Source organism: Artibeus jamaicensis, unplaced genomic scaffold, assembly GCF_021234435.1.
Source record: "Artibeus jamaicensis isolate MK-2021 breed Jamaican fruit bat unplaced genomic scaffold, CSHL_Jam_final contig_866, whole genome shotgun sequence".
NCBI lineage: Eukaryota > Metazoa > Chordata > Mammalia > Chiroptera > Phyllostomidae > Artibeus > Artibeus jamaicensis.
In genome coordinates, this window is record NW_026521994.1 from 1,164,681 (window position 1) to 1,189,024 (window position 24,344).

The 24,344-nt window shown below is 47.3% G+C and overlaps 1 long non-coding RNA gene across 5 annotated transcripts; it reads right to left on the bottom strand.

Moving 5' to 3' along the window:
• Positions 1-491: 491 nt before the first annotated feature.
• On the bottom strand, positions 492-22,742 carry LOC119039837 (uncharacterized). 5 transcript variants are annotated; one of them, XR_008393035.1, is made up of 7 exons: positions 22,636-22,742; positions 16,067-16,142; positions 13,076-13,267; positions 5,841-6,090; positions 5,357-5,434; positions 4,643-4,770; positions 492-3,038 (listed from the first exon to the last, which is right to left on the bottom strand). It is a non-coding gene; the product is annotated as an uncharacterized LOC119039837 (long non-coding RNA). The 5 variants fall into 5 exon arrangements; XR_008393036.1 differs by lacking the exon at positions 4,643-4,770 and having other exon boundaries at positions 493-3,021; XR_005080701.2 differs by lacking the exon at positions 4,643-4,770 and having other exon boundaries at positions 494-3,038; positions 16,084-16,142.
• Positions 22,743-24,344: the final 1,602 nt, after the last annotated feature.

Here is a 24,344-nt window from a genome sequence, read left to right on the forward strand (position 1 = left end):
GAGTGTCTCTTATTTTCTCCTCTTCTCACCAGACTATAAGCTCCCCGAGGTGAGGACTGGGAGGGAGGAATGCCTGTCATGTGGCAAAGGGGCTGAACTTGTGGTAAAGTTGGAGATACTTAACCTGGCATTCCAGGACTTTTACTACAAACTACTGCTCACTTTTTAGGCTCATCCCTTCTGCTCCCCAAATTCTTCACTGTTACCTGAAGGGCCGCACTCCCTCTGGCCTCCTGCCTTTGCATAGCAGTCCCTTCTGCCTTGCAGGGCAGGCTGGCCAGGGGACAGGAGGCCTGGGCCTTGAAGGCCCTCAGGCTGTGGGGCTGACTAAATTTTTCCAAGGTTTTTCTTCTTCCTAGATGCTTTCTCAGTGATTCAAAAGTTTGCCAGAAATAACAAAGGTCACGGGGGGAGGGGGAGGAAGGGCAGAGAAGGAGGAAATAAAAAGGAGAAGAGAAGAAGGCTCAGGTCAATAGACTGGCTATTGTTTTCTCTCATCCCAGTGCCTGTCCCCAGGCACAGGTCCTGAAGTTAACTTGAGAGCACTAGTGTCCCTGCCTGTGGTCTGGAGTTCCAGTTTTTACACTTCATTCATTTGTTCATTTTTTCTTTTATTCATTTATATTTATATTTTTAGGCGGGGCACTAGGGGTGCAAGATGTACAGCCTGTGACATAGAGCTTTGAAAACAGACAAATGCAGCCTCGAGTGACAGGTGGGATCACAGGAAGAGGAGATGAGGGGAACAAGGGAGCCTTTTCAGAGGAAGTGACATCTAAGCTTCCACCAGAAGGACTGCAGGGTTTGGCCAGAGAAAGGAGTGGTGAGTGTCCTGTGCAAAGGGGTGGGTGTTCTGGGCAGAAAGAACAGCAAAGCAAGTAAGGCCTGGAAGTATAAGAGAAGGACCCATTCCAGGTGCTGGAGTGGTGTTGTGTGACCTGAGTGTGCAGACTATCTGGAGGTGAGGGTGCACAGATTGTCTGGGACCTCATCACGAAAGGACTTAGGGAGCCGAGATTTCAACTTTATCCAAAGGGCAATGGAGAGCCACTGACTGACTGGTCCTTGTCTACCCAACTGTGAATCGAAACTAATATGCCCTGACTTCATTCAGCCACAGAGGATGGCATTTTGGTGTGTCTTCTGCTATTATCTCATCGTGAGACCTTGGGCCTATCCTTCTCTACCCCATCCCAACTCTCCCCTAGTTTTAGGCCTCTTCATCTACTAGGTAGATGTGGCCCTGGATGTGGCCCATGGACGGCTACAAATGCGGCCCAACACAAAAATCAAAAATTACTTAAAACCTTTTTTTTGCTTATCAGATTTTGTTAGTGTTTGTGTATTTAATGTGTGGCCCAACACAACTCATTTTCTTCCAGTGTGGCCCAGAGGCATGAAAAGGTTGGACACACCCTGATAGACAATGGGGCATGTGGATTAGGTGATCTTTAAGGTGCTACTGGCTCTGAGATGCTCCGATTCCAGGAGATGCTGTTTGGTAAGTTAACCAATCGACTAAACAATAACCACTGAGCACAGATTTTGTGCCAGGCATTTTATAAAAAGATGAAGCTCGTCCTGCTGCCCTGCAGGAACCCACAGTGTGCTGGGGAGGCAGAGCCACAAATCTATACCCGAAACACAAAGCAGAATGAGCTCGGGGCTGTGGGAGCACAGTGGAGCCAGTGATTCATTCTCCCTCAGGAGGCTGGAGGCGGCTTCAGAGAGGAGGCAGTAGATGATCTGGGTCTTCAAGGGTGATGGGAGATCAAGATCCGGCCTGCTTTGTTCAGGGAGGAGTCAACCTGGGGCTCTGGAGGCAGAAAAGAAGCCTGGAGCAGGTAGTCACCTAACCCCTGGAGGCCCTGAATGCCAGGCTGAGGTCCTGGGAGCACAGAGGAGTTTTGAGGAGGGGTGAGCTCATTCGCTCTATCTTTGGGACACTGGAGTGAACTTTGCTTCACTGACTGGAGTCAAATTCACATGGTGCATATGGAAAAGGATGGGTCCACTTAGAGCCCCAGCTATAGGTCAGGCTATGAACCAGGAGACCAAAATACATGATCTCTCCTGTTTTAACCCTGACAACAACTCTCCAAGACAGGGATGATCACGTAGCTGTTCACAGGAGAAAACAAGCTCAGAGGTGGGAAATGCCGTGTCTGAGGTCAGAGTCAGAAGGTGATGCCCACATCCCAGCCTCTGTGCCTGGCTCCGGAGCTGTGCTCTTCCCCCAACACCCCGGACGGCTCAGCACCCAGCCCTGTGCTCCGAGCCAGTACTTTCCTCCAGAGCCAGTGTCCAGTCAGAGGGCTCCATCCAAGATGTTTCCTGCTGTCCTCTGGTGATGGTGGAGTGTGGAGGAGAGTGTGATGAAGAAGGAGGGGAGGAAGTGACCCCCAATCTGTCCTGTCACTGGACACCCTCCAAGAATGGGCACCAGGCTCCCCACTGCCCCGGGTGGGAATAAACTCTTGAACTCTCCGCAGAGATAAAAAGCACTATCTCCTCCCAGCCCTGAGTGTCAGTGGATGGGGCCTCTCCAGCCAACCTCCGGCTGCCTCCACCCGTAGCTGTGAGGGAAAGCTGTCTGGGGATGGTGGGAGGGGTAGGCCCACCAGGTTTTGCCCTCCTTCGGAGATCCCCCATCGCTCGCTTTCTACAAGTCTATTCAGCACAGCCCCTGTCCCGTGGAGTGTGTGCGCAAGACCTGAGACAGGTACAAGTTCACATCCAAGCTCTGCCTCTTCCTCTTCTTTGAGCCTCAGCTTCTTCATCTGTAAAATGGGAATGACAACGCCTCCTAGCGGCCAAGTGAAATTGGTTCCTGGTATGTAGCAAGCCCTTGGCAAATGGACAGTAATTTCAATGCAGTGATAGAAGGCAGCCAGATCACCCAAGTTCAAATGCCAGCTCCTCCTTCTCCAGCTGTGTGGCTTCGGGAAAGTTTACTTCAACTCAGGGTCTTGGTTTCCTCCTCCATAAAATGAGGGTAGTGAGGACGACGCTGGACAGTGCCTGCGCAGGGGCAGGTGCTGTGTGAGAACCAGGTGTCTATTATTAGTGTAACTCTAATTTACCCTCTGATCACCAGTCTGGGTATTCCAGCCTCCTGTCATGGTCCCTCCTGCTCTGGGAAGGCCCAGTGTCTCTCACTGTCTTTCTCTGCCCCTGAGCAAACCTGTCACTCCCACATTCACTGTCACAGTGCTGGAGGAGAACTGTTTTGTAGGTCCCTTTCCAGCATGTGTGGAGGGGTTTGAGGCAGATGACACAGCCCTTCTGGCCCAGCTCAGAGTGAGTAGGCAACACCCCTCTGTCTCCTACATCATCTGCCCAGTGCTAAGAATAGACTCTCCTTTCCCTGATCCTACAGAGAAAATGCCACTGTGGTGATTCATGGACTCAGGATCCCAGAAGGGCAGGGTGGAAAAGGGCCTTTTCAAAGGGCATCTTCCTGATCCATGCCCTCGTGCCTTGCTCCCCACCCAGGAGAAAGTATTAGACTTCCAACATAAGTCTTAGGGCAGCAGGACTGATCAGTTTACCCTGCTGTTCAGAATAATACCCAAGGAGCCCTATGTCTAGGTCTCCCCAGGCCTGGGGATGAGCCCGTGTGTCCCTTCACAGTCACAGCTTGGCAGACTGGCTCTGAGCCTTTGCTATTTGAGGGATGTTTTGATAACCTCTTACCATGCCTCCCCCTTCTGCAAAGCCCCACCTGATCACCCTGCACTCTGGGCCTCCTCTTATCTCCTTGCTTTAAGCTCCCCATCCATTACTGCACACGAGTTTTATCTGAGCCTCCATGAATGAGATTGATTTCTATGAATAATTGGAATAGCTGGCTGGTGACCTGGTGTTGCTGCCACCAGAGTGGTTGGGGCTTCAAAGCTCACATCCAGCTCTTTCTCTATTTCCAATCGCGTGACTGCCGTCTGGTCCAGGACACCCTAGCCTTTGTTTCCTCGCAGTCACAGCTTTCCAATTGCTCTCCCTGCCAGATTGACTGCTGCTTCTCCAGCACCTCCACCCTCCACTCAATCCATCCTTACAAAGCAGCCGGATCAATCTGTAAAAGCTCAAACATTCCTAGAGAGCATCCTGTGCTCGGCTTGCCATTTAGGGTCTTCCTCATCCAATCCTATTTCACATTTTAGCCTCACAGGCACAGAATCACCCTTGTGTTCCCCAAACCCACTCAAAGAAGGCCTTTGCCCAAGCAGCTCCCTCTGGGGTGTTCATTCCTCAATCAGTCAACCACTATTGAAGTCCTGCCTTGTCCAGGCCTTCCATGGAGTATGAAGAATGTGGACAGGAATGAGACACAGATCTTGTCCTTGGGGAGCACACAGGCTTGTGGGAGAGGCAGCCTCTTAAGCAGGTTGTATGTAATAGAGTGAAATAGGTGTTCTAGAGAAGCAGAGGGTTGAGGGTGTGGAGGAGTAGGGCTGTGAGAGTCCAGAGGGTTCCCTGGGGTTAGTAGGGAAGGCTTCTTGGAAGAGGGAGCATAGAGTAGGGTCCTGGCTGATTAGAAAGCTGGCCAGATTGGCAATGGGAACTTTATCTGTTCGACAGCACTGAGCCCAATTCAAATGCTGCTTCCTCCAAGAATTCTTCCTGAAGCTTCGAGACCTACCTGCCCTCCCTCCAGAGTGAGTAGGCAGCACCTCTCAGGGCTGGCTCCGTGCGTGTGCAGCCTGTGTGGTCACACGGGGCCCCGCCCTTTGGAGTTCCACAGTTGGTTTCATCTTCTGCTGTTACTGTCTTGAAATTATTCATAATACCAATAATTTTTATTTTTCACTACACCCCTCCAGATTTTGTAGCTGGTCCCATCTCCCTCAGCTCTTATCACTTTCAACATTGTATTATGTTTATACCTCTGAATGACCCCCTTTTTTTTCCCCTGAGCAGCACCTGCAATTCCAGGTTCCTCTGTCTCCAGGGTCCAGCCCAGAGGCAGGTGCCCAAGAGGCCTCTGTGACTACTTTGGTGAATGCAGCGAGACTCCACTGGGACACAGCTGCTTCATCAAAGCCAAGATATCATCCCATGGCACGGGGTGTGGCCCAGCATGCACGTACTCCAGGAACTCAGAGAGAGGAGAGATGGCTGGGGCCAGAGACGTCAAAGTGCTCCCCGGAGGACCCTCCGCTTCTCTCTGTCAAATGTCCCTTCCTGATGTCTAGTCTCAAGTCTTGCCGCAATGATTCCCCTCCCCCACCCCAGTGGCCCTGTCCCCAGGCCTCTGGGTGTAGCAGAGAGAGCCTGGGAGGTAGAATGACAGCATCTTAATTTCCCTGCTAATTACAAGTGCTGGGAAGAGGGGTGCTAAATGCCAGATAATTACCCAGGAGGAGACACGTGCCAGACTCCTGGCTGCTCCCAGCTCCAGGAATTTCATTTTAATGGTTTTCTTTTCTTCTTTCTTAAAAAAGAAAGAGAGAGAAAGAGTTAAAGCCTGGCTTTCTCTCTCCTTAGTTTTAGGAGGTAAAGACAGGAGCTGCTTCCCTAAAGTCCTCTCCTGATCAGGGACTTAGATTCAGACCCTCCTCATTGGCTCTGGGGAGAAGGTCTCAGGACCATCAACCGTGTTTGTACTTGAGTTAGGCTGAGGGTGTGGAATGGGGTGGGCGGGAGGAGGGGCCCCAGCCCTCTCCCCTGAGCACCACCAGAGACATGCACATGCTCACACGTGTGCGCCCCCCACACCCCCCAACCATGGCTCCTCTTTTGAGAACAGGAAACTGAACTGCTGTCTTGTTTGGGGTTGTTGGGCATGAAGATTCAGGGAGGGGTTGCCTGTAGTCCCCTCAGTGGGCTCCACTACTCACCCCAAGGGCAGAGGGTGGGGGCACAATGTCACCCAGTTGCTTGGCCTCACTCCCGTGCCCTGATGCCTGCCAGCTTCAGGCGTAGCTCACAAGGTTTCCAACAGGAAGCTATTAAATTGATGAGCATTCTTGTGGTCCTGGATTGATACAGCGACGCTCTGTTTCTTAATGCTGTTGTAATTTCCATAATAACATTTTCCTCTTCTTAAGTAAACTTGGACCCCAGCCCGTAGAACATGGCTGGCTTTGCCTGGGGAATTCAAGACCTGAGATCGTGGAGGGAACACTCCCTGAAAAGGTGGGAGGAGGAAGGGAGAGGCACAGCTCCCCCAGCCCGAGGTGGAGTTGGGCTGAGCAGGAATCCAGAAGGACCCATAACTCAGCGCTGGGACAGTGCATCTCCATCTACCTGGATATATGCCTTTTATAAAACAGGGAGGCACCAGGACATGGCTAAGAATACTGACTCTAGGCTTCAGTGGGACCACTGCATACCACCTGTGTGACCTAAGGTAAATCATTCAGCCTCTCCGGCCTTAGTTTCTCATCTGAAAAATAGGGATAATGACAGCACATAACATAATGCACCTGTAAATTATGCACTGCTGAATTAAATAATACATGTAAAGTGCCTAAGAGAGTAGCTGGTGCGAAGCATGTGCTCACCACATCTTTAAAAGAAATCTACACAAATGACCATGTCTCATAGGTAACCTTATAAGTCTAAGTTTCTCAGGTTCCAGAGTCTGGGAATAATAAAATCTTAGATTTTTTTCCCTTCACTGACTTTAAGAAATCTTAAGATCGTGTACTAATAACGCAAGGGGGTCAAACTCATTTTCACCAGGGGCCACATCAGCTTCACGGTTGCTTTCAAAGAGTTGGATGTCATTTTAGGACTGTATAAATGTAACTACTCCTTAACAGTTAAGCGAGAGCTCAGTGTTGATGCTGGGTAGAAGCAAGGTGCCGGCCCGGATAAAACAAGGTGGAGGGCTGGATTTGACCCCTGGGCCTTGTGTTTGCCACCTGTATACTAATGGAATGAAATAACAATGAGCATGTGGAATGTTAGATCCACAGAATCCTAGACTATGTAACGAAATGATATTCATGCCCTGAGGCCTTCAAGGTGAAACTGACACTGACCATCCAGTGTCTGCTCCCATATCTCCATGACTATGAGTCCAGTACCTTGGACGGTAGCCTCCTAGGGGGTTAACGCTGAGTACAGATCTGCCCACTTCGTCAGCCCCCATTGGTCCTGTCCTGGCTCTTCTCTCTGGGTCACCAGAGTGTGTCTGCTTCCTCTTCCCGTAAGAGCCCTGAGAGGTCAGGAGAGAGGGGGTCTCTCCCTACGTGGGTCTACCCACTCTCTGCTCTTCAAGCTGCTTTCTCTCAGAACAAGGCTTTCTATTGTGTCACTGGTGGGCTACCTTCGTCTAATCAAGTGATACCTAAAATCCCAGGGTGAACATAGGGTGAGCCTGACCATGGCAGGGCTCAGAAGGACTTCAGTCACCCTCCCCTGTCTTTTAACTCGATCCAGAACCATGCTCTTTCTGGCTCTTTCAGCTTCTCTGAATCTCAACTCCTAGAGCCCATTTCATTGAATAATGATGGGATTGAGCACGTGTGTATGTGTGTGTGTGTGCATGCACAACTTTGTGTGTACAAATATGTAAAAAAATTGGGAAGGGAGCTTTGGGGCTGGATCTCAGAAGTTAAGAACTCAATGACTAAAGAGGGAGAAGAAAGGAAGCAAGATGGTTGAAAGTGCTTCCGATGGGAGGCTGGCACAGCCCTCGCCATGTGCGGCATCCACTGAAGTCACACACCTGCAGCAGGACCTTCTGACTGGTGTGCAGAACACCCACAATTCCCATGATCGGTTCATAATGTTCCACATTCATTTCCTTTTAGAAGAAGCAAACAGTCTGTAGGCATGAGGCCCATTCGCCCCTGATGCTGATGCAACCGAGAGTTGAAAATATCACTGGCTAGGCATCTTGGTAGGGGGTGAGAAGGATTCATATGACTGTGTGGGTGCACTCTGCACAAGAGTGCCTGGCTGAGGGGCAAGTTAGGGTCAAGATCCAGCCTGTGCTCTGCTCACAGGACATACACGTGACATGGGATTACATCCAATCAGAGGAGGTTCCTTTTTATGATGCACACACAAGTGTCCTAAGGTCTAGCAGCAGGCAAGGAAGTGGAGTGGGTGATGAAATAAAAAAGGTAGGTCCCGGGATATAGAAACTGGAAAGGGCAACAAATGTACTTCGCAGCGAGAGGCACAGAACTAACTCAAATGCAAACCCTTTTCTTGAGCAACTCTAGTCTTGTGCAGGAAACATCCAAACAGAAGATTGAGAGGCTGTGGGAACCTGGAGGAAGGTGGGCATTCGGGCTCCAGCTCTGCATCCTAGAGGATGAACAGGACCATATTGGGTAGGAGAGGCCGGGAGGGGAGGCCCACACAACATGGGGATGTTGGAGAATGGGAATGCAGTGATGTGATTTGTAAGAAATACACATTTGGTGATCACAGTTCCTGGCTCACAGCTCCCAAAACTCTTGGAATTTCCTGGGTGATAAAGAGCAATGGGAGCATCCTTCATTATAACGTGTGGGTCACTTGTTCTCAGTTCCTGTAATCAATTCAGAGACATAAAGGTGAAATGGAAGTCTTGTTACTCATAACAAGCTCCTTCCCACCACAACACTAATGGTAAGGATTTGCCTTTTGGAAAGCCCTTAGGATGGGGGCTGGGTGATGGGGGTACAGACCAAGAATGGAGGATTGGTACTTCCAGTCCCACCGCCTGATTTCCCTGGAAGAGAGAGGGGCTGGAGGTTGAATCATCACCAATAGCCAATGATTTCATCACTCATGCTTATATTGTGAAGCCTCCATAAAAACCCAAAAGGATGGGGTTTGGGGATCTTCCAGGTTGGTGAGCACGTGGAAGTGCTGGGAGAGCCATGCACCTGGAGAGGGCACTGAAGCTCCATGCCCCTTCCCCATGCCTTGCCCTAAGCATCTCTTCAGCTGGTTGTTTTCACATCCTTTAATATCCTTTGTAATAAACTGGTAATCTAGTGAGTAAACAGGTTTCCACTTTAGCAAATTAATTAAACCCAAGGAGTGGGTTGTGGGAACCTCTGATTTATAGCCACTGGGTCAGAAGCACAGGGTAGGGAGCACAGTCTTGTGGGACTGAGCCCTTAGTCTGTGGAATCTGAGTCTATCTCCAGGTAGATGGTATCAGAACTGAGTTGCGTTTTAGGACACTAGCTAGTATCAGAGAATTGCCTGGTGCTGTGGGACCCCCTCCCCTCAGCCCCTACACACATTGCATTAGGTGTTAGAATCTTTTAAAGAAATGATTCTTAGTACCTGCAAAAAGCTTAAAATGAAGGCCGTTAACACATATTTGCTAAATGAATAAGTGATTGAATGAAGGTGCTTGGGCGATTGTGGGGAGACTGGAGGGAGGTAAATTTGCAGAGGTGGGCAGGGCCTGGGTCTGGAGGGCCCCTGGGCTGTATGTGAAGATGCTCAAACATTTTTCTTGTTGGTGATGGGAAGCTATTGAGTGACATGATTAGATTTATTATACATCCCTCTGGCAAAGCTGTGGAGGTGGCTCAGAAGGTGAGCAGAGTTGCCATCAACCACATGTATTGTCACTGCTAGCAGCAAGCCCTGAGCTTGTACTCAGGGTGAGTGGGACCAGACAGCCTGGCACAGGGATCTCCAAGCACTGAGGAAGGCAGAGCTGTGTGGACACTGAGCTGCCTGTGCAGCTGGAAAAGGTGTGGGAGGCAGGGGCAGGCCAAGGTGCTCCTCAAGCCTGGCCTTTGTGGGTATGGGGCTCCTCTTGTTCCAGCAATAGTGTTACCTCCTCAGACCTAAGCCTGCAGGTTGGAATCTTTACCTTGGAGTCTCTTCAGGATGGACATGAGATAACCTTCCTCTTAATTCCAGAACTTGGAATTGAGGGGCTGCCCGAGGTGCCAAATCAGCCACTCTGGACCCTACCATGTGCCTCCTGTCTTAGGCACCTTGTGAAAGCAACATTATGGCTGTTGAGTCCTGTAGAATAGGAGCTGGAAGCTCAGATGGGTAAGACAGGCAGTGGTGGAGAGCAGAGGTGGGCACTGGGGGGTCTGAGAAACAAGTAAAGACTAAGAGAAGTAGATGCTATTTGAGCTCCAGCCCTGCCAAGTGGCCGTGGCCAGGTTACTACCCCATCTTGCTCAAATATGGAGAACTCAAAACATTAGTCCAAGGAAGTGGGGGCATTTACTTCTCTGAGAAGGACTTGAGGCCCAGGGCATTCTAACCTGCCTTGGAAGAGGCAGGTGAATGAAAGGTATGCTTGGGAAAGGAGAGAATCTGAAGCTTATAGAGGACTGCAGGGTAATGTGTCCCACGACAGAGGATGGGGCACCAAGTGTATGAAGGAGACTAGCTGAACCCAAGCAACCATTCTTTCTTCCCTATTTCCTGCAGCCTCTGGGATCATCCTGCTCTATGTCAATAGCCCTGTCTCTAACTTAGCTCCCCATCACCTGCACTGCTACCTAGACTCCAGTTCTTTGCCATTCTTCAAGCACCTCCCCTCTACCTCCACCCATTCCCTCCTCTATGTTCTCCCCTGGGCGCCTTTCCAATCTGCCTTGGAATGCCCACTGCCTTCAGCTCAAGTGCCTCTGGCTGGCAGTTCTTCACCTTCGCTGCCCCCTCTTCCTTTTTCAGCTTCCAGCCTGGAGTCATGTCCCTTTCTTCTTCTCCTAGGAAACCTTCTATTTCACCTGCATCAACTATTTGTGTGCTTGGGATTGGAGCCAGAGATCCTGGATTGAACTCTGCTCTCAAAAGGTATGTCAATGTAGGTATAGTCCTTGACCTTCCTCCAGGTTCCCACAGCCTCTTAATTGTCTGGATGTTGCCTGCCTCGCTTCCTTGTTTCTAAAATAAGGTTATGTGCCTCTGAGACAGGGCACCCATCTGTCCTTCTGTGCCTGGGACAGCCAGGTCTATGCCTACTGCCCCCATGTGATTACTAATAGTGCCCCCTTACACTCCCAGAAGTGTCTTGGTTTATCTGATAAATTATATGTTCATCTTACTCCTGAAGCTCTTATGAAGATCAAATTAGACAATCTCATGAGATAATCCATGTAAAGTTTCTCAGCAGAGTGCCTGGCATAGAGTAAGTACTCATTAAATATCCACTTGTTATTTTCTTCCCCACAGACTGAGCTCCCCAAGGAAGGAGACATGGTGTCTGATTCAGTTACAATTACCAGATGAGAATGGCCAATTATCGGAGAATTTAGAGTACAATCCAGTCCAGGAAATGCTAAAGTAAGGTTGAGGGTGACTTTGTCTCTTTTATGACTCAAAAGTCTGTCAGCGACATTATGATTCCTCTTTTTGGCATTGTGCTGGAGCCTGAAACCAAGGAGAGCCACGCTTCCTGTGTATCGACTATGTGCAAAAAGCTCTTTCTTTACAAACTTTTCTATTAAAGGTATTGGGATGATGTTGGTTAACAGAATCACACAGGTTTCAAGTGTAATTTCTATGATACTAGACCTATATATTGTACGTGTGCCCACCACCCAAAGTCTGACCATCTTCCATCACCACATACTAGGCCGCCCTTCAGTCCCCACTCCCTTCCCTCTGGCAACCACCACATTGCTGTCTGTGTCCATGAGCTTCAGTTTTATATCTTACATATGAGTGAAATGATATGGTTCTTAGCTTTTGCTGACTGGCTTATTTCACTCAGGGTAATATTCTGAGGTCCATCCATGGTGTCACAAATGGCAGTGTTTCTACTTTTCTTATGGCTGAGTAGTATTCTACTGGGTATATGGACCACATCTTCTTCATCCAGTCCTCTGTCATAGACACTTTGGTTGTCTCCGTGTCTTGGCCACAGAATAATGCTGCAGTGAGCACAGAGTGCATGTATCTTTGTGAACACATGTTTCTGAGTTTTTCAGGTAGGTACCCAGGAGAAGGATTGCTGGGTCATATGGTAACTATTCTTAATTTTCTGTGGAACCACCAGACTGTTTTCCATAGTGGCTGTACCAGTCTACATTCTCACCAGCAGGGAATGAGGGTTCCCTTTTCTCCACAGCCTCTGTAACACTTCTTATTACTTGTCTTGTTGATGACAGCCATTCTAATGGGAGTGAGGTGGTATCTTTCCTCTTTTTTTTAATGTCACTGAATCCTCACATTCATCCTGAGAGGTGGGTCTAATGCTAAAGGACTGGCCATTGAAGAAAAGTTCCATTTTAGGATGATAAGAAATAGGGCCAGGAATGCTCAGACATGAAGCTGAGGAGTTTGCAGGGAAGAGATGGCTCAGGCCTTAGGAGGCACAGGTAAGAAGTTTGTGCTATAAAAGCTACTGCGGGGTCTTATTCCAGCCAGTGGTGGGGGCAGAGTCAAATCTGTATTTTAGGAAGATCACTTGGGCCCAGGTGTAGGGGCTGAACTGAGGTGCGAGACCAGGTGGGAGGTGACTGTGGCTCTAATCCAGGAGAGAGATGAGAGGCAGGGCCAGCAAACTCCAAGTTTAAATGTCCAAAGATGTCTAAGGTGGTGGTTCTCATAGTACTGAGCACATGCCTGACAACATTGTTATTAATATTGATTAATAACAGCCATTATGAAAACAGTAATAGTAAGAATAATAAAAACACCTATTTATGGAACAATACATTGTGTGATATAATGTGCTTTGCCCACACTATCTCATTTAATCCTCATAACTATCCTACCAGGTAGGTGCTCTGACTCACCCCATTTTACAAATGAGAAAACTGAGGCCCAGGAAACTGACATGTTTTGCCCAAGGTCACAGACACTGAAAAAACATAAATTCAAGATTTTGAGGCCCAACTGTCCAACTCCAGAGCTCAAGCACATTAAGCCTCCACACTGATTGCCTTGGAGGAATTTCTGAATGGTCCTGGGCACAGAGAGTCACCAGCAGGAGCCCATGTCCGCTGGCCCTGCAGGACAGAGTGGCAGGTTTATTGTGTGTCAGGGTCACTGAGGGAGGAGAACTCCAGTGGAAGGGCTAGTGCCGCCTCTGTGCCCTGAAGTCACCTTCCACTGATACAGGCTAACCTGGGTAGAGCAGAGCCAGGGGTGGGGGGGAGAGGGATGGGGGAGGGGATCCCAGTCCCCACCCCCTTACCTCCCCAGGTTTTGGCCCTTGGTGCTTCCAGGATCGCTCTTCCTCCCAGCTTTGTGCAGTGGAGCCATCCAGCTTCCTCCAGAGACCACCATCTCTCTTCTAATTGGTGGAAAATTGGTTGCTAACTGTCAGGAAATCGCCGATTTTCCATCCATTACTGGGGGGACCAGGGCTGTGTAGCTGTGGGGGCCCCTGGGTGGGAAGCAGATGCTGATTAGGCCTTGCAGTTAATGATTAGGTTTGTGGACCTCCTCAGGCAGTGCTCCCAGACTGCTTATTAACTCCCTGTGAAGACCCATTGGGTAGGAGATATTGGTTAAATAGGACGCAGAGCCACAAAAGAGTTACTATTCATTAGGCTTTGGTTGTGAGAAGGGAGGAGACTGGGGGAAAAATACTGTGGCTTCAACCCAGGAATGTTAAACAGCCCCATAAGTTGGCAGAGAACTTTATAATTGTTGCTATTAAAATATATGTATTTATATAGGTGATTTGTTTGAGGAAAGAATGTCGGCATTTGAGGGAGATCCCTGCTATGATCTCACCCAGGATTAAGTTGTTAGGGACTAGATATTAATTAAGGCTGAGGGCCCCAATCCCTTCCTAATTAGCTCATGGAGTATAATTTGCTACTGTTATAATCACCTCCAATTTGCCTGGAGCTTTCCTCCAGTTGAATTGGGTGAGTTTTACCCCATTTCATGAGCAGAGGGAAGAGGGGAAGCCAGAGGCCTGGGTTCCACTCACACCCCTCTTCCCTGCTGGTGAGGAAAGGGCTTCTCTCTCCAGTTTCCTCATCTGCAGTAAAGGGGTAGGTAAGGGAAAGGGGTGGGACATGTTTGACAAGCCATCCTCAACTGGGATGTTCTGTGACCCATAGCATTGGTAAAAATTCAATGCTGGCTTTGGGTTGGGGTGATATTGATGCCCAATTTCTGCATTCTTCCCAAGGAATTCAAAGTCTTTTCCAAAGGGAAGACGGAGAGCTCTCCTTTGGGGCCCAAAGCTCAATTGCCAACAGGGCTCTCTTCCGAAGGTCAGGAAAGAAGGTCAGTTGTCAGTCTCAGTGACAGGAAGAAGTATGCACCCAGTAGTTCTCACCCCAGTGGACCCCCGAGTCTTCTGAGAAGTCCATCTCTGTTGGCTGAGCACTGTGTTCATGCTGTCTCTGCTCTAGAAATTCCTCTCTTTGCTCCTCAGTTACCTGGCAAACTCCTATGCATCCTTTAGCACCCAGTTCAAATATCCCTTTGTAGTTAAGGCTTTCCTAATTGTCTCAGGAAAGTCTAGTTAGGCCATCCTCTAAACTGCTTTTCTTGACTCTTCTATTCAGACTTTTAGCTAATCTTGCCCTCCAAGATGATTGTTCATGCCTTGGTCTCACCTATCAAACTGTGAACTTCTTGAGGGCAGGACCCTACCATGTCTAATTCAACTTGGAATCTGCAGAGCTCATCCCAGAGTAGGTGTCAAAGTTGGCTGAGCTCACTTTGTTCTTTAGCTTATGCAGTCTTTGAGAAAGGGTGCCCAGTCCTTCATACCTCCTGGTATGAAGAGGAAAATGGGTTTTGAGAGCAATTTTTGCTCTGGTTCTTGTATGGTCTCTGGGACTGTGAGGTGTGGACCTTATTCTCAGCCGATGCAGGCATTTAAGAGGGAGTCCTATGTCCCCACCCTACTTGGGGCTTCTGGGGTTGAAAGGCACAATTTGAGAAGGCAGAGCCTCAATTTTCCTCTTCCCTTCCTCTTGAGGTCCTTAACACAGACCTGGGAATACAAATGGGTTTTGCAGGAGGAAGTGAGGCTATTTTGCACTGAATTCAATTGGCCATGATCGGACCCACAAAAGAGACTGAGAAAGGCCCTTTAAACTCAGGCTGCTAGGCAGGGGAGTGTGCCTGCAGCTCCCTGGGCTGGGAGCAGAAGATCAAAAGCAAGGGAGGTTCTGCTGACTGGAAATATAAACAGGTTCGAGAAGGGCTTAAAGAAATTCCTGGATGACAGATCCCTCACAGGTAACAGGTCATTAATAACCATGAAAGATAATGGTGATAATAATAATAATTAATAATAATACCTCCAAGAGAGCTTTTATACTTTCTAAAAGCCTTTTTTTCCTTGCCACTATCTTGTTAGATACTCTTTATCCATTTGGGGGAGTGCATACGTGCTCAGAAAGGTGAAGAAACTTGCCTGAGGCCACACATTGTTCAGGGCTGAGCCGGCATTAGGGCTGAGAAGTTCCTGAGGTCAGAGAAAGTGTGCAATGTGTCCTGAGCTAGGGCCCCGTTTCTGCCCCCACAACCCCATGTCAGTCCTGCACTGTCACACTGCTTTGGCGAGCTCCTCATGGAAGGTGTGCGCAGGGTCCTCGTCCTGCTCTGTCACTATTGTGCCACTTGCCATTGAACATGACTCTTCCTCTCACTTCAGTTTCCCCATTTGGATAACAAGGTGGTGATTGGATATTCTGGGAAGTTAATCTCTTGGATCCACTATTTTCTCTTGGTAAAGTGGGTTGTAGAAGGGCCTGTCACTCCTGTGAGGAGTAAATGACACAGTACCTGCAATGTGCTTAACAACCTTCCTGGCACATAGTGTGCACTCAAAAAATATGAAATTTGGGCAATGCATGGTGAAAGCAACCCCAAGATTAAGGCCCTCAGGGCTCATGCAGACAGGCTTAGGGGGCCAATGTGTTGCCTGCTGGCTGTCTATCTGCTGTTCTCCCACTTGAGGGCTTTCCACTGAGGGTTCTGTTGACCCTGGTGGAATTCTGGAGGAGTCTCCCTAGAGTTTTATGGACTCTTTGCAATGGTTCTTTAGAAAGTTATTGGTGATCTGGGGTATCTTGCTAGAGTTCTGAAGAGGCTATTTTACAAGTGGAGTGAGGCTTTGGGAAGTTTGTAAATTCACCAGATGTGCCCACATCTGCAATGTGTGAGGCTATGTGTTCTGAAGCCAGTTTCTCTTATTTTATCCTTGCGTTACCCTGTTCTTTGCCTCACTTGTTCTCCAGTGAAAATCATGGTTCCTCTTGAGGGGTGAAAGGGATCAGTGCTGCCACCTATGGACAGAAAAGTGGTTAGTTTTATTTCTTGAAGAGCCTGTTTAAGAGCGGCAGAAAAAGAATTAGTTGCCAATCCCACTTATTACCCTAGTATTAAAAAATGTACTATTGTTCACTACTATTGTCTTCAGATGTCCCCCCTTAGTAGAAATCTCTGGTTGTAAAGCAGGATGTGTATGGCGGCATTTCCACTTAGAACTACGCCTGGAGCCCCAGCTTCGTCACACTGTGTTGCATAGGGTACAAAATGATTAAGTATATGTGTATCAACTGGCCATTATAATATTGTGGAATTGCTTTGGCATTGGATCAAAATTTATGAAGGTCTTGTGCAAAGCTTTGGTTTAGTAGATCCTATTGGGACAGGATGATTCAAAGGGAGGTACCAGACATTGTCTGGTCAAGTGGGGAATTCTGTCAAATTGCAAAAATGGCATATTCTGGGGTCAGAGGTGAAATCTGGCTAGTGGAAGCAAAAAAGAGAGATATGAGTCCTGGAGCTCCAGGTCCCATGGTGGAGTTGTGTGGTTGCCAGTTTTCCTTTGCCATGAAGAACTATACGTGAACTTACACTGGACAACCTGCATGTACTAAGCTAACACAGACTGAAAAAAAACAAGCATGTGTAGACTGGTCTTAGGGGAACATATGCTAGAGGACCACAAAGAACCAAGGGCATATTTTCTGGTATCAAAGGAGGAATAAGAGCTCAGAATGGGGAAGTGTCCTTTCAAGCCCCCCAGCAGGTTGAGAGAAGAGCCAGGACTAGAACCCAGGCCCCCTAGCTCCTCACTGTAGGCTCTCTGGGAAGACTTTCACAGCAGGTAACCTCCTGGAACAGGACCTTGCTCTCTATCCAAAGTTCCCTTTCCCTGAGGGCTACGGAGATGGAGCTTAATCTTTAATGAACTGGCTTTCAGTTTAACTACCCCTTGGCAATGATTAATACCCAGTGACCTAGTCTGGCATCTGGTCATCCCGACCAGGACTGACCCATGAGAGTGTGGGTGGACTCCAGGCCCAGGTATGGGCTCATATACAGCTGGATGGGGTGTGCAGGGTACTGGAATGTTCTCCTACCTAAAAGAATCTCTTCTGTCCTGTACCTGGAATTCTATCATTAATTACTCTTCTGAAGTAGGACATCACAAAAGCTCCTTGGTCAGGGGGACAAAGAATATAGGTGGTGTAAAAAATTGTCCTTGAACTATTGATTTGATAGTTCTGGTGTCCAGCAGCTCAGAGGAATGACAAGATTCATACTTTCTAGTCAAATGTTAACAGTCTAGTATGGCATCACCGGATCCATAGCACAACCAGACCGTAAATTTATATGGGCAAGGGCAGGGTCTAGAGGGCAGAGACGTCTGGGGAGAGAACTCTGAGGTTCAGAGCTGGGAAGGCCTCAGTGGAAAGCTTAGCTCCGATAGTCTCTGGCAGTGAGAATGTGGGTAAGCCTCTTTCAGCCTCAGTTGGTTGTCTATCAAGTGAGGAACAGAGTAACTACAGACTCTTTTGAAGATGAGAGAGACGGTACATATAAAGTATCTGGCCTAGAGGAGGCATAGGCTAGATGGTGTTTTTTTTCTCCAGTTTTTTCAGTTCTCTGACTTGCCTTAGCAACCCTCTGTAAAGAGGAAGAGAAGATTCCAGGTTCATCTGAGAAGGAGGGTTTTTTTCCCCCTCACATGTTCTGGGATGTTTACAAGGAATGGTTGTCTACTTGTGAGACCAGACAGGTAGCTCCATCCTTTCTAGTCCTTTGAGGCAGGGCTGACCAGTGAGCAGGGCTGGGTTTGCCTCCCTTAGTATCTGCCTACCTCTTCTGTTGATTGTAAACACTGAGAGCTGAGCAAGTGCCTTAGTCTGAGTCCCTTGCTGCCTCTGTGTGGCATCTTAGAATCAGCTGGCACCAGCACTGGGTTTGGCAGCAGCTCTGTCTCAAGTCCTGGTCTGGGGCTCAGTGCCCACTGCCATTTTTCTGGGGTCGCTGAGATGAAGCCCTGTGTGAAGGCAGGAAAGCGGCTGCTATGACCTTCCCAGGGAGGATTGATTGGGAAGATGGGTTGGGGGTCAGGCAGGCTGAAGCAGGGAACCATGAAGCCCCCAGCGGAAGCTGTGGCTCCTTTTCTGTTTTGGTTTTGCTTTTGTGGGCTTTTCATTTCAGAAGTTAATCTAGTTAATGCCAACAATGTCATTTTGGCAAGCCAGCAATTTCCTCTTGCCCTTTATTTAATGAGCTCCTGCCCCCACTCCAATCTCTATAATAAAAGGCATGCAGGTGAGTAATTACAGAGGTGTAAAATAGGGGTGCTGGGCCACAGCCAGCTGAGCATTCTGGAGCATCTATTGGGGAGAATTCTGTGGAACTACTCAGCTCCACTGTTCCGTTCCAGGTAGGGATATTGAAGATCATTGAGGGTGAGGAAATTACGGAAGTCTACATAGCAGGTAGAAGTGAGGACCAGAAGGAAAGGACCAGCTGGGGTCCTTTCCATTACTGAGTGCCAATTGGATATCCTTACCTGCATCCTGCAGAGCATTGCTGCAGGAGCTCTCACCTGCTATCAGTCCATACATTCAGACACTCATCCATCCATCCACCATGTACTCTGTGGATACTTACTGAGCACCTACTATGTGCAAGGCACTGGAAATACAGTAGAGACCAAGACTGTCAGTCTTGTCCTCATAGAGATTTTCATCTTTAATTACATTCTCACACTCAAATTCATGGAGGCACACCATGTGAACAGATGATTCAATGTAGGATGGCAAATGCTATGTTTACTATAAGCATTGGACCCCTAAGTTTTTCTACGGGGCCATGGAGAACTTTTGGGAGGAAAGAGTAAGTCATTATAATGAGTCTTGGAAGACAGGAAAAAGTTTGTGAAAAGTCGTATGCTAGAGCATAAGAAGTTTCTAAAAGAATCTGGAAGGATATTTACCCAAATGTTAACAGCATTTATATCTGGGGAATAGGATTTGCAAGATAGTGAGTGAGAGGGATAGAGGACAAATTTTTACTTCCTACCTTCCACCTTTGGTATTATTTGAATTAGAGTGTATATGTATTGGAATTTAATTTAAAAAGATATTATTATTTGAAAAATTATGTAGAATATTTAAGGAACATCAGGTGGTTCCATGTGACAGGTGCAGAGCATGGAGGAAGAGAGGGGAGAATGAGACTGTGAAGGTCAGCCGGGAGGTCTAAGAAGATCCTGAAATGCTGGGTTAAGGAATTTGGATTTTATCCATAAAGGTCCATCGAGGCGAGAGCAGAGGACACATTCAGAGGGCCTAGCAGTGCCTGGCACACATTAGATACTTAATCTATACCTGATGTTGAATAAATGGCAATGACCAGATAATGTGGCATCATCTAAGGTCTGAATTAGAGGGCTATGAAGTTGTGGTGATTTACCACCATGTGTTGGTGGCAGTGTTTGGACAGTTGGGAAGCCACTATGAGAAAATGTGTACCTGCAGAAGTGAGTAAAGGGTATGGGGAATCCATATGAAGAGAGAAAGAAACACTGTGGTTTTTCTCAGACCAGAGCAGTGTGGAATGGGTCCAGACCAATTAACTTGGGCATAAGTTTACAACTCTGGGGAGTATATTTTCATATGAGAAAGTTCCCAGGACATAGGCTTTTCCAGACCAGACTAGAGTTTTTGGTGTCCTTTGTGGCCACAAACCCATCAAAGCAGGTTACCATTACTTTTGTCCCCCAGATGTGTCTACTTTAATCTCTCGTCTTCAGTACATCCTCAACACCACAGCAGGAGGGAGCCTCCAAAAATACAGTTCTGACCATGTTGCCTCCTTGCTTGAATCCTTCACAATAAAGGTCAGCCCCTGCCCTCACTTTGGCTTAGGAGGACTTTTTGATCTGTTCTGTGTTGATTTCTCTAAATTCATCTACTACAGTCTGTTTGTTACACAAACCCTACTCTGCAGCCAACTCCATTGCTCTTGGTTAACTGAGTTATTTCATGCCTCTCTCCCTCTTTGTCTGGATCAACTCTTTCCTTCTCTGGGGTTGATCCCACCCTCACACACCTTCCCTCTACCTCACATTTGCCTGATTGACACCTAGCCCTCCTTTAAGATTTCATTTTTTAGTTATCTCCCTGCTGAAGCCTTTTCTGATCACATCTCCACTCCTGCCTGTACTTCACTGCCCTAGATGGACTTGGTAATGCCCTCCCTAGAACCTTGTGCCCAGAGTGCTCTGTACTGGTGGCCCTGGGAAAAACACAGATGAGGGCTGATCTTGGCCTGCACTATCTGGGAAACCCCAGGGCCAGCACACCCAGTGGACAAGTACAGGCCACCTGGGAGCACCACCACCCTACTCTTGGCACAGCTGATCTTCCAAGGAAGGAGGAGGTTAGTGGTCAGTGGTCACAGCCAATCCTTGCAGCTGACTGGCCTGGGTAAATCCCTTCCATTGATCTACCAGTAGCAATCAAGACTCAAGTACAAGCGGAGGGTGTGTTTAGCTCATACAAAGGGTGTACCTCAAGTACCCAGCCACCTTGGGTGATAGGGGAGGCTATGCCACTGGAACCTACAGGATGCCCACTACATTAGGCCACACAACCAAGACATGGAGTCAAAGCAGCTCTACCTAATACATAGAAACAAGCACAGGGAGGCTGCCAAAACAAGGAGACAAAGAGACATGGTCCAAATGAAAAAAAAACAGATCAAAACTCCAGAAAAACAGCTAAGTGAAATGGAAATAAGCAATCTATCAGATGCAGAGTTCAAAACACTGTTTATAAGGATACTCAAGGAACTTATTATCCTTAGTGAGGATACTTAGTAAGGACCTCAGCAGCATAAAGAAGACCCAGTCAGAAATGAAGGATTCACTAGCTGAAATAAAGAGCAACTTATAGGGAAACAACAGTACACTTGATGAAGCCAAGAACCAAATCAATGATTTAGAACATAAGGAAGCAAAAAGCAACCAATCAAAACAAGAAGAAAAAGGAATCCAAAAAAATGAGGATAGTATAAGCAGCTTCTGAGACAACTTCAAGAGGTCCGACATCTGCATTACACAGATGCCATACAGAGAAGAGAAAGAACAAGAAATTGGAAATGTATTAATAAAATAATGAAAGAAAACTTCTCTAATTTGGTGAAGAAAATAGACATGCAAGTCTGAAAAACACAAAGAATACAAACAAGATGATGCAAAGAAGCCCACTCCTAGACACATCATAATTAAAATGCCAAAGGTTAAAGTTAAAGAGAGAATCTGAAAAGCAGCAAGAGAAAAGCAGTTAGTTACCTACAGAGGAGTCCCATAAGACTGTCAGCTGATTTCTCAAAAGAAACTTTGCAAACCAGAAGGGACTAGCAGGAAGTATTCAAAGTCATGAACAGCAGGGACCTATAGTCAAGATTGTCCTACCCAGCAAAGCTATCATTTAGAATCTAAGGGCAGATAGAGAGCTTCCCAAACAAGAGAAAACTAGATAAAGGAATTCATCATTGCCAAACCATTATTATATGAAATGTTAAAGGGACTTATTTAAGAAAAAGAATATCAAAACTATGAACAATAAAATGGTAAAAAAACACATATCTATCAACACTTGAATCTAAAAAACAAGCTAAGCAAACAAGAAGAACAGAGTCAGAATCATGGATTTGGAGAGTGTTCTGAATGATGGGAGGGTGGTGTGGGGGAATGGGTGAAAAAGTGAGGGGATTAAGAAGTATACACAAGTAGTCACAGAATAGCCATGGGGATATAAAATGCAGCATAGAAAATAGAGTAGCCAAAGAATTTATACACATGACCCATGGACATGAACAATGGTGTGGGGGACTGCCTGAGGGAATGGGGAGTTTCTAGGTGGAAGGGGGATAAGGGGAAAAATCAGGATAACTACAATAGCATAATCAATAAAATATTAAAACAAAACAAAACAAAAAATACAGTGCTCTGTACTATTAAATAGATTTACTAGCAAAGGGCCATGGCACCTTAGTGAACTTAGTATTTGCATATCAACCCCTCTCATGCCCCATTGCCCGCTGCCCCTTTTCACCTAGCTATAAGCTCCTCAATGAGAGGTACTATTTTTTGCTCCCCTTAACACCTGGCACTGAGGCTAGAACATACTAGTAAGTAAGTATTTAGTGAACCAATGCATGAATGAATAACAGGGCACCTCTGTAATGTTTTCTCTTGTAAAATGGAAAATCATATCACCTTCCTACCTCCCCTCATCTTGAGTTGCCAGGGGGATCTGAACCTATACATCCCTGCAAGAGACAGCCTTCATTAGAAAGGTGCCAGGCAGGGAAGCAGAGTTCTCATCCTGATCCCTCTGCCCTTGGGTGATCCCTTGACCTTCTCTGGGCCTCAGTTTCTCCATGTGTACAGCAAAGATAGTAATCCTAGTAGTAGTTTCTCATAGAAATGTTGTGAAAATCAAAGATGAGACCCAAACCACTTACTACATAAACTCCAGGCAGGACTGAAGTGTCAGCTGGGGAAATGTGGTTGTTTGCCGAGCAGCCAGTCCCAGGCTTTTTTAGAGGGATGGCGGGGCACTTCCACTACTTATGGGGACCTGCTCAGGGACTCTTTCTCCCTTTCTCATGCTCACTCATGTTGTGGGGCTCAGAGAATGTTAATTATTAGGCCCTAGCCCACCCGGAGAGCCTCAGATGAAAGCAAGCTCAGAGTGTAAAGTCTAATCGATGCCCTGTGCCTGGCGTCAGGGCCTCGGCTCCCTCTGTCTGGAGATGGATCATTAATCCAGACACTCCGACCTGGAACACTGGGCCCAGGAAGTCCTGAAACATTCCTGACCACCCACGGCTCAGACCGGCAACCCCACGAGGCAGCCAGCCTGCCTGCTGCTAAGTCTCAAAATTTTACAATCTCAGTTAGATGAGACACAGAGTGTAGCTAGTACAGACTTTCACCAGGGACAGAAATCCAGATTCAGTTTGTAAGCTCCCCTCCAACAGATCATCCAAAGAGGTGTGCCCTGACCAACAAACAGCCCTGGACTTGCAGGGGACGAATCTGCTCTGCATGACTTGGGGCCTTGCTTTTTCCTTCTTTACAAGTGAGATAATGTTATCTAACTTTCAGGACTGATATTAGGGATAAATTAGTTGGCTTGAAAGTTTTATTTTGAGATTTGTGATGATATTCACATGTGAGCTGTCATTATCTTTGTTAATATTGTGAGCTCCTATCGCTGAGGGGTAATAACTCTTTATTCCCAGTGTCTTATTCCATTGGCAAGGTTTTGCTTCTGTTTTTTGAAAATTTATGTATACCTGGGGCCTTAAATAGGAAATCAGGACCCCCAGGCCTCAATGCCCTTCAGCCCGTAGCCAGCACCTCCCCCCTTCGCAGCATCTCTTGCCTCTCCCCACCTATCAACTGCCTCCCAAATGCTGAAAACTGACCTGTGCTACCCACTGAGCTTGGCTTGTCTGAGCTCCTCACACCCTTTCTCTTGGCGAATTTTCACTCATCTTTCAAGGCCCCACTTAATTGTCCTGTCTCCTGAGAAGACTTATGGATTCCCTGTTACAAACCTACAGCGATGCTGGTTGTTACTTCCCCTGGGTTTCATGTTGTACTCTCACTACCATAGGACTATGGTATCTTGTTTGAGTTTTAGTTATTTTTATTGTTAAATGAAGAAAGAATATTAAAATGCATCTCCCTGGGAGGATGGGCCTTCTTATAGCTAATTACAATATCGGTCATTGGTTCCTCAATGTAATGTGTGTTTAATACCTGAGTTCCTGGATTCTAGACAAAATGTCTCTAAGATCAAACAGACATGGGTCTGAACCTATGCTCAACCACTTCAAAGAGGCATAACTGGGGATGTTACTATGTCTTTCTTAGTCTGTTTTTTTGTTTGAGCAATGGGGATGTTAACAAAGCCTGCCTCTTCGGGTTTTGTGGGGATGATAAGAGATGTCTGCACTGACTAGTAGAGCATCTTGCCCTGACTCAGGACTGTTAGTCTTACTATCTGGGCCCCAGTTCGGCCTCTCACTCACTCTCTGTTTCCTTGTTGGTAATATAACATGATTCTACTATCAGAATTTTGCAGGCTGTGATCCTTGGTCACATGGCTGCATTATACAGGTTCATTCTTACTGATTTCACAGATGGACTAAGATGTCTTAGA